The sequence below is a fragment of the Carlito syrichta genome, unplaced genomic scaffold, assembly GCF_000164805.1.
Source record: "Carlito syrichta isolate Samal-C Ts95f unplaced genomic scaffold, Tarsius_syrichta-2.0.1 Scaffold302126, whole genome shotgun sequence".
In the NCBI taxonomy this organism is placed as follows: domain Eukaryota; kingdom Metazoa; phylum Chordata; class Mammalia; order Primates; family Tarsiidae; genus Carlito; species Carlito syrichta.
In genome coordinates, this window is record NW_007246222.1 from 1,248,659 (window position 1) to 1,260,624 (window position 11,966).

Genomic DNA, 11,966 nt, shown 5'->3' on the forward strand with positions numbered 1-11,966 from the left:
TCTCAGACAAGTCAGTCCCACAAATCCAACTCCTTAATCTTCCAAAGGAACACCCGCCATTATCAGAACTGCAATTGCCCTGCAACTAAGGTCAACACCTAACAGCATAGTTAGTTCCCTGCCTGGGTTTCATTCTTTCTGTATATGGTTGCACCATTCTTGCAGTCAACGAGTCATTAAATGACTTCCTTTCCGTCCTCTGCTGGGTCCTGCCACTTGTCTGTTCCATGTTGGGTCTTGTTCTCAGTATCCCGTTGACTTTGGCCCCAACCCAGTCTCTGGGACTCCATCCCTTAATTCCACCTACTTGAATTTCCTCAGCAGCCTCCACACTGGCTTTCAGTCTCCTACCTCCTCCTCCTAACTCCTACCCCAAATCGCTGTAAGATTAGTCTTCTTAAGACCCAACATTTGTCAAGTTGTGCCTGGTCACAACGGCTAACCTCTGTTCATCACATATACTGTGTGCTTCCCTACCTTACCTAGGTATTTGTCTTAATTGATGGATTGGTTGTATTTATTTATTTTAAAGATGTGTGGTACAATTCAGGATTAGGTATACAAGTGGACGTCATGCAGGTAAAGTTTGGACCTCCTGTTGTGCCCACTTTGCCTGTTTGAGATCAGGTACCCTTTTCGATGTTGTGTCCCTCCCTACACCCCATTATTATGTCACTACTGCCAATCCCTTTCTTATAATATTATGGTAAATGTTCAGGGTCTGCTTATGAGTGAGAACAGGTGGTACTCTGTTCTTTGTTGATTGGTTGTATTTTTAAGATGAGGATACAAAAGTTCAGAACAGCACCCAATAAATTTTTTTTTGTTTTGGTATTTTTCAAACAAAGGATTCTTACAATCAGCCAGTCTGCGCAACATCAGCAAACAGCCCAGACATCATGGCCAGGGCCAGCCCTGTGGTGATTCTCTCCAGCTTGACCGCTTTTCCCTTCCTTCTTCCTCTCCCCGCACCCTCAGCAGGGCTTGATCTGACCAGCCTGCACAGTCTTCTGCTGAGGTGGGTTTGAATTCAGGTCTCTCCATGTTCTTCCTTCTGGGCTTTGAAATTAGGCAATTTGGCTCTTGGTACCAACATTCAAACTGCTGCTACAAACCCCAGCTGAAAGTTCAATCAGTCCTGCTCAATCCAGAATTTCCCCGTTACTAACCCTCAGTATGAGCCTTGGGAACTGACTCACATCACTCACTCTGGACAATCTGAGGTCAAACCTCCAGGCTGATGTCCTTGTCCACCTTTGCCTGAGGGAGAGGACTTGCCCCCCCCAGGTCATGATTGACAGTCACTTATAAGGGACACAGCAGGGAAGGGTGCTGCAGTCAGATGAAAGGTAAGAGGCTTTCTTTAGAGCCAAGTTATTAGGGCCTGGGGATAATTTTTTCCATTTATTTTGCTTCTCTAGTGGAAGAATCATAGGATATCTAGTTTAGTGTTATTTTTAACGTTATGTGATGAGTCGTCTGAGATATCCCTCCCAGCATCACCTGACACTATTTTCTTTTACCACTCTGCTTCCCCGAGGAAACCTCGGGTCGAGCTGTGCGCTTATTATCCAGAATTTATTAATAGCTGCCTCTGTTGGACAGCATGCTGCTGTTCCTCTAATATGGACACGAGGAGAGCAGAGAACAACGTATTCTTTTTGGCTAAAAAAAATAAATAAAAAGATAGCGTGTGAGAAGTGGAGAAACCAGTTAAGGAAGAGAGCATGTTGTATACATTATATAGAATAAAAACACAATGGTCGCCTGAAAACACAAATAAGACTGCCACAGAGCAAGAATTCTACCTCTGCCCTGTCAGAGAGACAAAGCTTCAGAGACTTTCTTCAGCTCCTCATTTTGTGCTAGGAGGTGACATCTAGGAAAATCTATTCTGTTCCGTTTCATGCTGTGATCCTCATGACTGGGTATTTCCAGATACAGGTATAGTTGGAGAGATGGAGTCTGAATTCCTCACACACTCTTTGTGCACTTCTACGGTTGATGGAGATGAGGCACCTGAACCAGAGAGATCGGTCATGGTGTACATCGCCAGGATAGGAGAGCAAGTTAAAGTATGTGGTGGCTAGTGACGGCTAGTTAGGCTAGCCAGGAAATATTTAGAGCAGGGTGGGGGGAGAGGCTGCCAGTATCAGCCAATCATGCCCCACCGCATCGTTGTGACTTCAAATTGCCCAGTGCAGAAAGTGAAGTGAAAAGCACCGAGTTGTTTTATTATTATTATTATCATCATCATCATCATCATTGTTATTATTATTATTAGAAAGCAGGATTTGTTGAGAGGACAGGAAAGCTCCCACAGTGGGAGGGGACCCCAGAGTGTTGCCCATCATTGTCATTAGTAATAAGAATTTCCCAAGTTATTCTTAAAAGAGTTTCTCTCAACTCCCAATTAAGGCATTCATAGCTAAAATGTTACCAATTCCAAGGAGATAAACATACACACACACACACACACACACACACACACACACACACACAGAATGATGTCCAGAATGGTCGCCCTGTCCCCGCACTGTTGCCATCTATGAGTCACAGATGAATCCCTTGATTAGCATGGCCTGAGAAAGAGCCAAGCTTTCCTGGCCTGTTTGTATGTCCTGCCTGCACGGCCCAGACCACAGTGCTGAGATCTCCAGATGACCCCACTCCTGAAGCTCCTCTGACCCTTGTAATTGGCACAAGAAGATTTTGCTTTCTAGGAAGGGTGTGAACGCATCAGCTAGTGCCGTCTCTGGGACTGGCTTCCCTAATTAGGCCTCATTATCTCCCTGGTCTGCTGGAGTTGGGTCCCCAGCCCTCATGACAGACCAGAACCAGCTGAGTGCTGCCTAAAATGTGGAGTCTTTCATACTTAGTGATTTATCACAGAAAAAAAGAACTGAGTACTGCATGTTCTCACTTATAAGCGGACCCTGAACATTTACCATAATACTATAAGAAAGAGATTGGCAGTAGCAGGATACTGCTGGGATGGTGGTGGGGGGCACAACATCAGTAAGCGTACCTGATCCCAAACCAGGCAAAGGGGGGACCAAAGGGAGGCCCAGACTTCACCTGTACGATGTCCACTTGTATACCTAGTGCTGAATTGTACTCCACGTCTTTAAAATAAAATAAAATTAAAAAAATAAGATATACTGAGTGATCTATCACAGAGACAAAGAACTGAGTATAATATGGTCTCACTCATAAGCGAAGCTTGAACAATTATAATACTATAGGAAAGCGATTGGTGGCCAGGCTTGGTGGCTCAACCTGTAATCCCAGCACTTTGGGAGGCCAAGGTGAGTGGATTGCCTGAGTCTGCGGGTTCGAGACCAGCCCGGGGAACTTGGCGAGACCTCTCTCTACAATAAATCAAAAATTAGCTGTGCATAGTAGCACACACCTTTAGTTCCAGCTCCTTGGAAGGCTGAAGCAGAAGGACCACCGGAGCCCAGCAGGTTGATGCAGGGGTGGCTGTGAGTGTGCCACTGCACTCCAACCTGGGCAACCAAGTGAGATTCCACCTCGAAAAAAAAAGGGGGGGGATTGGTGGGGAGCAGGACTGGCAGTAGTGAGAAACTGCTAGGAAAGGGAGGAAGGGGGGCACACCTCATCAACAAGGGTACCTGCATAATGAACATTTGTATACTTAACCCTGAATTGTACCCCACATCTTTAAAATACAAAATTTAAAAATAATAAAACAAAATAAAGTAAAATATGAACTTCAGGATCCACCTCCCAGATCTATATCAACAGGACCTGTTGGGATGGAGCTTTGGTAATGACATTTTAAATGAGCTCTCTGGGTTATTCCTTGTATAGTCAAGATTGGCAGGAGGGGGTGCATTGCACTAAGAGAATTAGACACTCTATAGTAAGATTTCGGTGACAGAGAAGAAACAAAACAGCTCCGCAGGCACCTATTGGTGGAAGGACCCAGCGGCATCCAATAAGTAACAGGACAATCAAGAAAGGGGTCTAGGGACACCAGGGGAAGCAGTTGAACCCTTTTGAGTTGAGTTCAAAAATAGACAACAACAACTTTGCAGTTTTGCCTAGGAGCAGCCTGTCAACACGAACAGCCTTACCTTGTTGGCCAACAAAAGGACATTTTCCCCAGCCACATTGCCCCTCATGGGGCCAGGCATAAACCAAGCTAGTCTACAAGCAAGGCTTACCCTTCCCTGAACCCATCTCAGAAGGACCCTATCCCAACCATTCTGCCTTCATTTCTTTTTTAAAATTTTTAAAGTATATTTTAAAGATGTGGGGTACAATTCAGGTTTCAGTATACAAATGTTGATTTTGCAGGTACCCTTGTTGTTGAGATGTGCCCCTCCCTCCCCTAGCAGTTTTCCTCAACTGCCAATCCCACCACCCCTTCCCTGGCAGTTTCACACTACTGCCAATCCCTTTCTTATAGTATTATGATAATTGTTCAAGATCCACTTATGAGTGAGAACATATGGTACTCTGTTCTTTGTTTCTGTGATAGATCACTTAGTATGATTGACTCTAAATCCATCCAAGTTGCTGCAAAGTCCATATGTTTGTCCTTTTTTATGGCTGCATAATATTCCACTATGTGTATGTACCACATTTTTTTAATACAATCCAGCTTCAATGGTTGGTTCCATGTTTTTGCTATTGTGAATAGAGTTGCAACAAACATACATGTGCAGGTATCTTTTTTGTAGAATGATTTGAGTTCCTCCGGGTATATTCCCAATAGGGGGATTGCTGGGTCATAAGGAAGGTCCATTTCTAGTTCTTTCAGAAATCGCCACTGTCTTCCAAAGAGGTTGCACTAGTTTGCATTCCCACCAGAAGCATGCGTTTTTCTCCACATCCTTGCCAGCATCTGTTATTTTTTGTTTTATTAATGATGGCCATTCTTACTGGGGTTAGGTGGTATCTCAATGTGGTTTTGATTTGCATTTCTCTGATAATGAGTGAGGCTGAGCACTTTTTCATGTGTCTGTTGGCTGCCCATATATCTTCTTTTGAGAAGTGTCTATTCATGTCTTTTGCCCACTTTTTTATGGGGCTGTTTGTTTTTTTTCCTTTCGGCACATTTGAGTTCATTATAGATCCTAGATGTTAGACCTTTGTCAGATATACAATTGACAAATATTTTTTCCCATTCTGTGGGCTGTCTCCCTACTCTCTTGATGGTTTCTTTTGCTTTGCAGAAGCTCATCAGTTTGATGAGGTCCCATTTGTCTATCTTATTTTTTATGGTATGGGCACTTAGGGCTCTGATCGGGAATTGGTTGCCAGTTCCAATTTCCATAAGGGTGTCTCCTGCATTTTCTAAGATTCTTATTGTTTGAGGTTTTACGTTTAGGTCTTTGATCCATTGAGAGTTGATTTTTGTGCATGGTGATAGGTAGGGGTCCTGTTTCAATCTTCTGCATGTGGTCAGTCAGTTTTCCCACTCACCATTTACTGAATAGGTTCTCCTCTCCCCAGTGGTTGTTGTTGGAGGCCTTGTCAAAGATGAGTTGGTTGAGAAATTGAGACTTTGCTTCCAGAATCTCTATCCTGTTCCATTGGTCTATGTGCCCGTTCTTGTACTAGTATCAAGCTGTTTTGATTACAGCAGCCTTATAGTAAAGTTTGAAGTCTGGAAGTGTGATACCTCCTGCTTTGTTTCTTTTGCTAAGGATTGTTTTGGCTGTTCGTGATCACTTGTGTTTCCATATGAATTTCTGTTTTGTCATTTCCAGGTCTGAGAAGAATGATGTTGATAATTTAATGGGTATTGCATTGAATCTATAGATTGCCTTTGGTAAGATCAACAATTTTGATTCTTCCTAATGCCTTCATTTCTTGAGCAGATACAGTCATAGCAGAATCAAACTAATCTACAATGACAAATGTGTTAGGGAAAGCATGGCCTTGGTGCACCATTGTCTGAGAGTCCTCCTCTGTGCCCACCCTGCTTTTCACATTTAGTTGTATGAACAGGTAGATTCTTGGCCTTGGTTCCCTAACAAACCAATTCACAGCACAAGTAATAGCCCTGGCTACGGTTGTGGCCATTTGCGACAGCACAGAGTTATCAGAGGCTCCATTTTGCTTTTCTGGCCCCATGACAAAACCCAGGGGACAGCTTCAACGCATCCCAGTGTCCCAAAATAATTCACATCTTATGCCATCTTAAGACAACAGTAACAGTCTCTTTCTTAATGTCTCCCACCACCGGCCTCTTTGTCCAATGTCTTATATACGTGGTTGTTTATCTTGATCACAACCCTGCAATGCGTGTGTTACTTCATAGCTGAGAAAAGTGGATTTCAGAGAAATTCAAAGTGGCCTTTCCAAAATCATGCAGACAATAAGTGGATTCCAATAGGTGGGTTTTTGGTGTTTCAGTATTTCAATAAACTAGGCTATTTTTGAGTACCAAGATATGAATGCATCTGTGGTTATAAAACAATTATTTGGATAATTTAAAAAATATGAATCATGTATGTTTTTTGCTCAATATTCAGGACTCAATTTTGCGATTAAGAAAACAAACAAAAAGTCTATATCCAAACTGCAAGTTCAAACCGATTCCAGCTTGAGGAAGCCAGAGAAAGCAACCAAATTTTGGTATTGGCAGTTTCTATTTCAAGAACAACTCTTACTCGGGCTTTTTAAATTTCCAGACACTTGGAATAAAAATGACAGGATGAAAATGGTTCAGTCACCATGCATTGGGTTCATCATATAGAACTGATGAAAGACAAGAGAATGAAGATCAAATACCATAGGCTCTTAGAAACGACAGCAATATATATAACTCCTGAGGCTGTCATAACAAAATATCACAGATTGGATAACTTAACAGAAATGTGTCTTCTCATGGTTCTGGATGCTGGAATTCCAAGATCAAGGTGCTAGCAGGTCTGGAGGTCTCTCTCCTTGTCTTGCAGACAGCCACCTTCTCACTGTGTACTCACATGGCCCTTTCTCTGTGTGTGCACATCCCCGGTGTCCCTCCTCCTTCTTATAAGAACACTAGTCATAATGAATTAGTATTTCACTCCTGTGACCTCATTTAACCTGAATTACCTTTGTAAAGGTCCTGTTCCCAAATACAGTGACATTGAATGTTAGGGCTTCCGCACAGGAATTATGAGGAGTCCACAATTCAGCCCATAACAACTTCTTATCAACAAGAGGACAGTTCCTGAAAAAAGAGTGCTCAAGCATATCTCTTTAAAATAGTCAAATAAGGAGCCGGGCTCGGTGGCTCAGCCTGTAATCCCGCGCCTTTGGGAGGCTGAGGTGAGTGGATTGCCTGAGCCCGCGGGTTCGAGACCCGCCTGGGGAGGCGAGACCTCATCTCTACAATAAATCAAAAAAAAAAAAAAATCAGCCGGGCGTGGTAGCGCGCGCCTGTAATTCCGGCTACTCGGAAGGCTGAGGCGGAAGGATCACCGGAGCCCAGCAGGTCGAGGCTGCGGTGGCCGGGAGCGGCCACTGCACTCCAGTCTGGGCGACAGAGTGAGACCCCAACTCAAAAAAAAAAAATAAAATAAAATAAAATAAAATAAAATAAAATAGTCAAATAAGAAATGGAATTATTTGAATTATTCTGAGGTCAGAAAGAGCTATCTGGAATTAACTTAGAATTACTCCACCACCATTTCTTCAACTCATTTCATATAGATCAAGAAAGATATTTTTCAGTAGTGGGAAGAATTTGCCCTCAAAAAAGCTTATAAATGAACCACTGATACAACTTTATATTTTAATATAGCACTTTTTAAAAAGAGATCAAATCATGTTTTATAAGCATGAATCAAAATTCATGGCTACTTGAATTATTCTCACTTTGAGTCAATAGTTATTTTTGACTAATATTGTATTTGTATTCATTTAATCTGCTGAGAATATATATGGGAATGATAATATATTTTTATATCATTTTACATATTTGCATTTTACTTGGCATTTCTGAATATGTTTGCAAATTGTTTCTTTTTGTAGTGTAACAGCATGCCCAACATTGCTAAATTTTTAATGAATCACGTATAATATTGGAACACTGCCTTCCTGTTCCGCACTGCAGTCCTTGGGAGCTGGCTCTGACTCTGGTCCAGTCAACCTTTCTCAATCCGACCTGTTCCTGCCATGACATCAACTTTCTGTTCCCCAAAGTTGGCCCACACCCCTTCATTTTGGCCATCAGGTGGGACTGCTTGTACAGTTCCCACAGTCCTGAACACCCGGTCCCTCCCTGCCTGACTCTGCCATCATAGTCCTCATCCCTCTATGGATGTTAGACCCAGGAGGTGGCCACAGCATCTGTCTCATTTTACCATGTATCCAGTTGACGATGGGGCTCAGTGACACTGAAGGAAGGTTGGTGGCACTTAGTGTGCAACTCCACAGCTCATCTTCTGGGTGTCAACCCCTTGTTTCCTGATTCCAAGTTCTCAGTAGATTTGCCCTTGTCCTTGACCTCCTCCTTGGTCTTTTCAACTTCTTGAATCATGTATCTCTTTCTGAAAGGTCCATCTGCATTTGTTCTCTGCTGACTCTGGGATTCAGAGCCCACCAGGCCTGTGACTTCAGTGGGGGTTGGTGTTTCTGGGGATGCTTTTCAGTACAATTTTGTATCTCCTGGACAGATGCCAGCCCCTGCCTCTTTCTGTTTCTGTTCCAAACTAAGTTCCTGTTCCAAACTGAATGGCCCACCCTACCTCAGTCATTTCCATAATAATAATAATAATAAATAAGGAATGGGGGAGCCCCAATAATGCTCAAGCTTTAATGACTCAGATTACCAGCCCACTTTTTCCTCCACTTTCTGGGGCTTTCCAAGGTCTCCTTGTTGCATACTTAAGTACATTCTATTACATACTCTTAGAACGGGTTTTCCCAATTTCACATTTTTTAAAAATGCAGCATGAGATGGGAAGAGGACATGAGAGAAGCTTCTGGGGTCCTGTTTCTTGACCTGGGTGCTCATTACACAGGATGTTCTGTTTGGGAAAATTGGGAGAGTTGTGCACTTGTGATTTGTACAGTTTTTGTATGTGACTCTCTAGTAACAAATCTCCGTCTCTCTTTCCCCCATTAAAGACACACAATGAGAAACAACACTGTAGACAATATAGAAAATGAAAACAAACCCACCAATATTACCACCATCCTCCCTCTTCATTTTTGTGGACTTCATTCCAGATTCTGTGGATATGCATTTCTATTTTTATACAGACTTTTCTTGCACCCTGCTTTTCCCACTTAACATTATGTAGTAAATATCTCACAAGTTAGTTGCTATAATTTTAATTTTAATGGCTTCATATTCACCCACTGTTAAATAAAATGTATGAGAGGTCATGGATTTGGACTGAGCCCCAGCAGACCAAATCAAAATAAAATCACCCCTGCTAAGTTCCACATCACCGAATCAAAACTAGGTTGGTTATCTGACTTTCCGAGAAATTAGGAGAGATGCTAGCTAAATGTCCGAGAGTTACAGTTTAACCAGAAGGATGAGGAAGCCGCCTCTGCTTTGACCCTTTCAAAGAAAGTAATCTGATGTTCACCAATCTGCTTTCTGGCACTGTGCTGTTCCCTTGTTCCTGTTCAGCTACCTCACAAAAACTGACTGTTCTGCCATGGCCAACAAAGCACCTTGCTGCTTCTAGATGAGATGCTGCTCAGCTCCTAAACTGCTAATACAAGGCAATTCCATCTTTAAACTAAATATGTTGAAATTGTGTTTTTTAATGCCGTGGTGTAGTATACTAAACATGGAAAATATCGAATGGTTCCCAGCCAGAGAAGGCTACCTTCTAAGGCCAGGTCTGTGAGGCAGCTCCTCGTTTCTAGTCTGGGCTGTGGGAACAACGTGGAGATCTGGGTCGCTCTGAGGCTGCATGGGTTTTCTCCATGATAAATGGACTTTTATGCAAAGCTATATCTGGAATCTGACACACTTGGATTTTCATTACTCATCAATCACTTCCTGCCAAATGACCCTGGAAAATAACTTTGCTGTTCTGAGACTTAGATTCCCGTTCTTTGAAAGGAGAAAAATGCTTACCTCACAGGGCTCAGGATTAAATGTGATAACACAGAGAGCGTCTGGGACATAGTAGGTGCTCAATAAACCTGGTTTAAGAGGTGGATGATCATGAAACTCCCCTTCAAATGTACTTAGCACACAGGTCTTAGATTCGACAGATCCAAATCCCAGTGCCTACGCCCAACCAGCACTTAATTAGAGTTCAGCCCAGCTCACTCAGTTACTGGCTAAGAGACCTTAGGCAAGTCACTGTAGTTCTGTGCCTCCAACTGGGATAATAACACTTAATGGAGTTGTTGTGATAATTAAAGTCTATATTTGAAGTGCTGAGACATGGTAACCTCTTGATGATCAGAAGATATTAAACAGTTATTTGTGTAATATTCCATTTGCCCAGATAGGATATCGGAAACCAGATCTCGGCTTCCTTCTGGCTGTGTGACATTGAGAAAGTTACCTAACCTCTCCGAGCCTCAGTTGTCACATAAGTAAAGTGATAATAATAATAAGCTATATTATTGGATGCATAATTATAGTCATCATTGTCACCACAGCAATGGATGTTTTTAGAAAAGAACTAAACAGAATATCCCAAATTCTTACATAGTGCCTGACACATAGTATAGTAATTACTCAGCAAATCTTTGAATAGAAGAGGGAAGAAAGAAAAGAAAATAACTGGAAGTCCCATTTCACTGATGAAAGGGCATAAAAGCAACTGTATATACAGGTAATTTACATATATAATTTACATATATAAATTACCTGTATATACATATATGTATATATATTTTATATATATATAATATTAAAACATATATATTTATATTTATATATATATATAAATTAGCAATTCAAGGAGCCCTTTGCTGAAGCAGACCACTTGGACTCTCTTTTCTGAGAACTTGTCACCAGCTCTCTAAAGCTGTCAGTGTGAAGAGGGCTCTTTAAGTCTGACATTTTGAATTTTCTGGATATTTCTCCATCATTCAAGATGTCCATCCTCTCATCAAATAAACAAGGGAAGAAGGAAAATGATTATTCCACACCAATCAGAAATCCTTTCATGTAGACAAAGGAAGAGCCAGCTCAGATATTAACCCCTCCCGCTCTTTAATCCCAACAAAAACTTGTGCATGATGCATCTTCCTAAAGCCCAGCCCCAAGCAAGACACTTCCTAGAAAAAAAAGAAAAGAAAAGAAATTCAAAGAATTCACGTTGTCCATAGTCAGGAATGGTGTCTTCTAGCTATTTTTGGACCCAAAGGCATCCATGCTTGCACAATATTCATGCCCTCTTTCACCTTGCCAAAGATCACATGCTTACTATCTAACCATTCGGTCTTAGTAGTGCAGATGAAAAACCGGGAACTGTTGGTGTTGGATCCAGCATTTGCCATGGACAAGATGCCAGGATCTGTATAATTCACAATGAAGTTCTCAATATCAAATTTCTTCCCATAGATGGACATACCACCAATGCCATTATGGAGTGTGAAGTCACCACCCTGGCACATAAACCCTGAAATAATTCTGTGAAAGCTGGAACCCTTATAACCAAATCCTTTCTCTCCAGGGCTCAGAGCATGAAAGTTCTCTGCTGTCCTTGGAACTTTGTCTGCAAGCAGCTCAGAGGAGACGTGACCCAAGTTCATTGCCAATAGCAATGTCAAAGAACACGGTGGGGTTGACCATGGCTGGATGGAAAAAGGCTCCAGGCAGCAGCATCAGCAAAGCCTTTTTAAATAAGTTACAGAAAGAAGTGCACATGTATCAGAGTAGTGGTTTATAATGGGCAATAATTCATCTAAATTATACCCAATTGTGAAGGCACTTTATACTAGAAAAGCTGAGGAATCACTTACCTTCATGAAAGATAGCCTCTCTTATGGGAGGGAGAGTCCATCATCCAAAAGAAAAA

General features: G+C 42.0%; 1 pseudogene; it reads right to left on the reverse strand.

Moving 5' to 3' along the window:
• Positions 1 to 11,274: 11,274 nt before the first annotated feature.
• LOC103258430 lies at positions 11,275 to 11,740 on the reverse strand (annotated as a pseudogene).
• Positions 11,741 to 11,966: the final 226 nt, after the last annotated feature.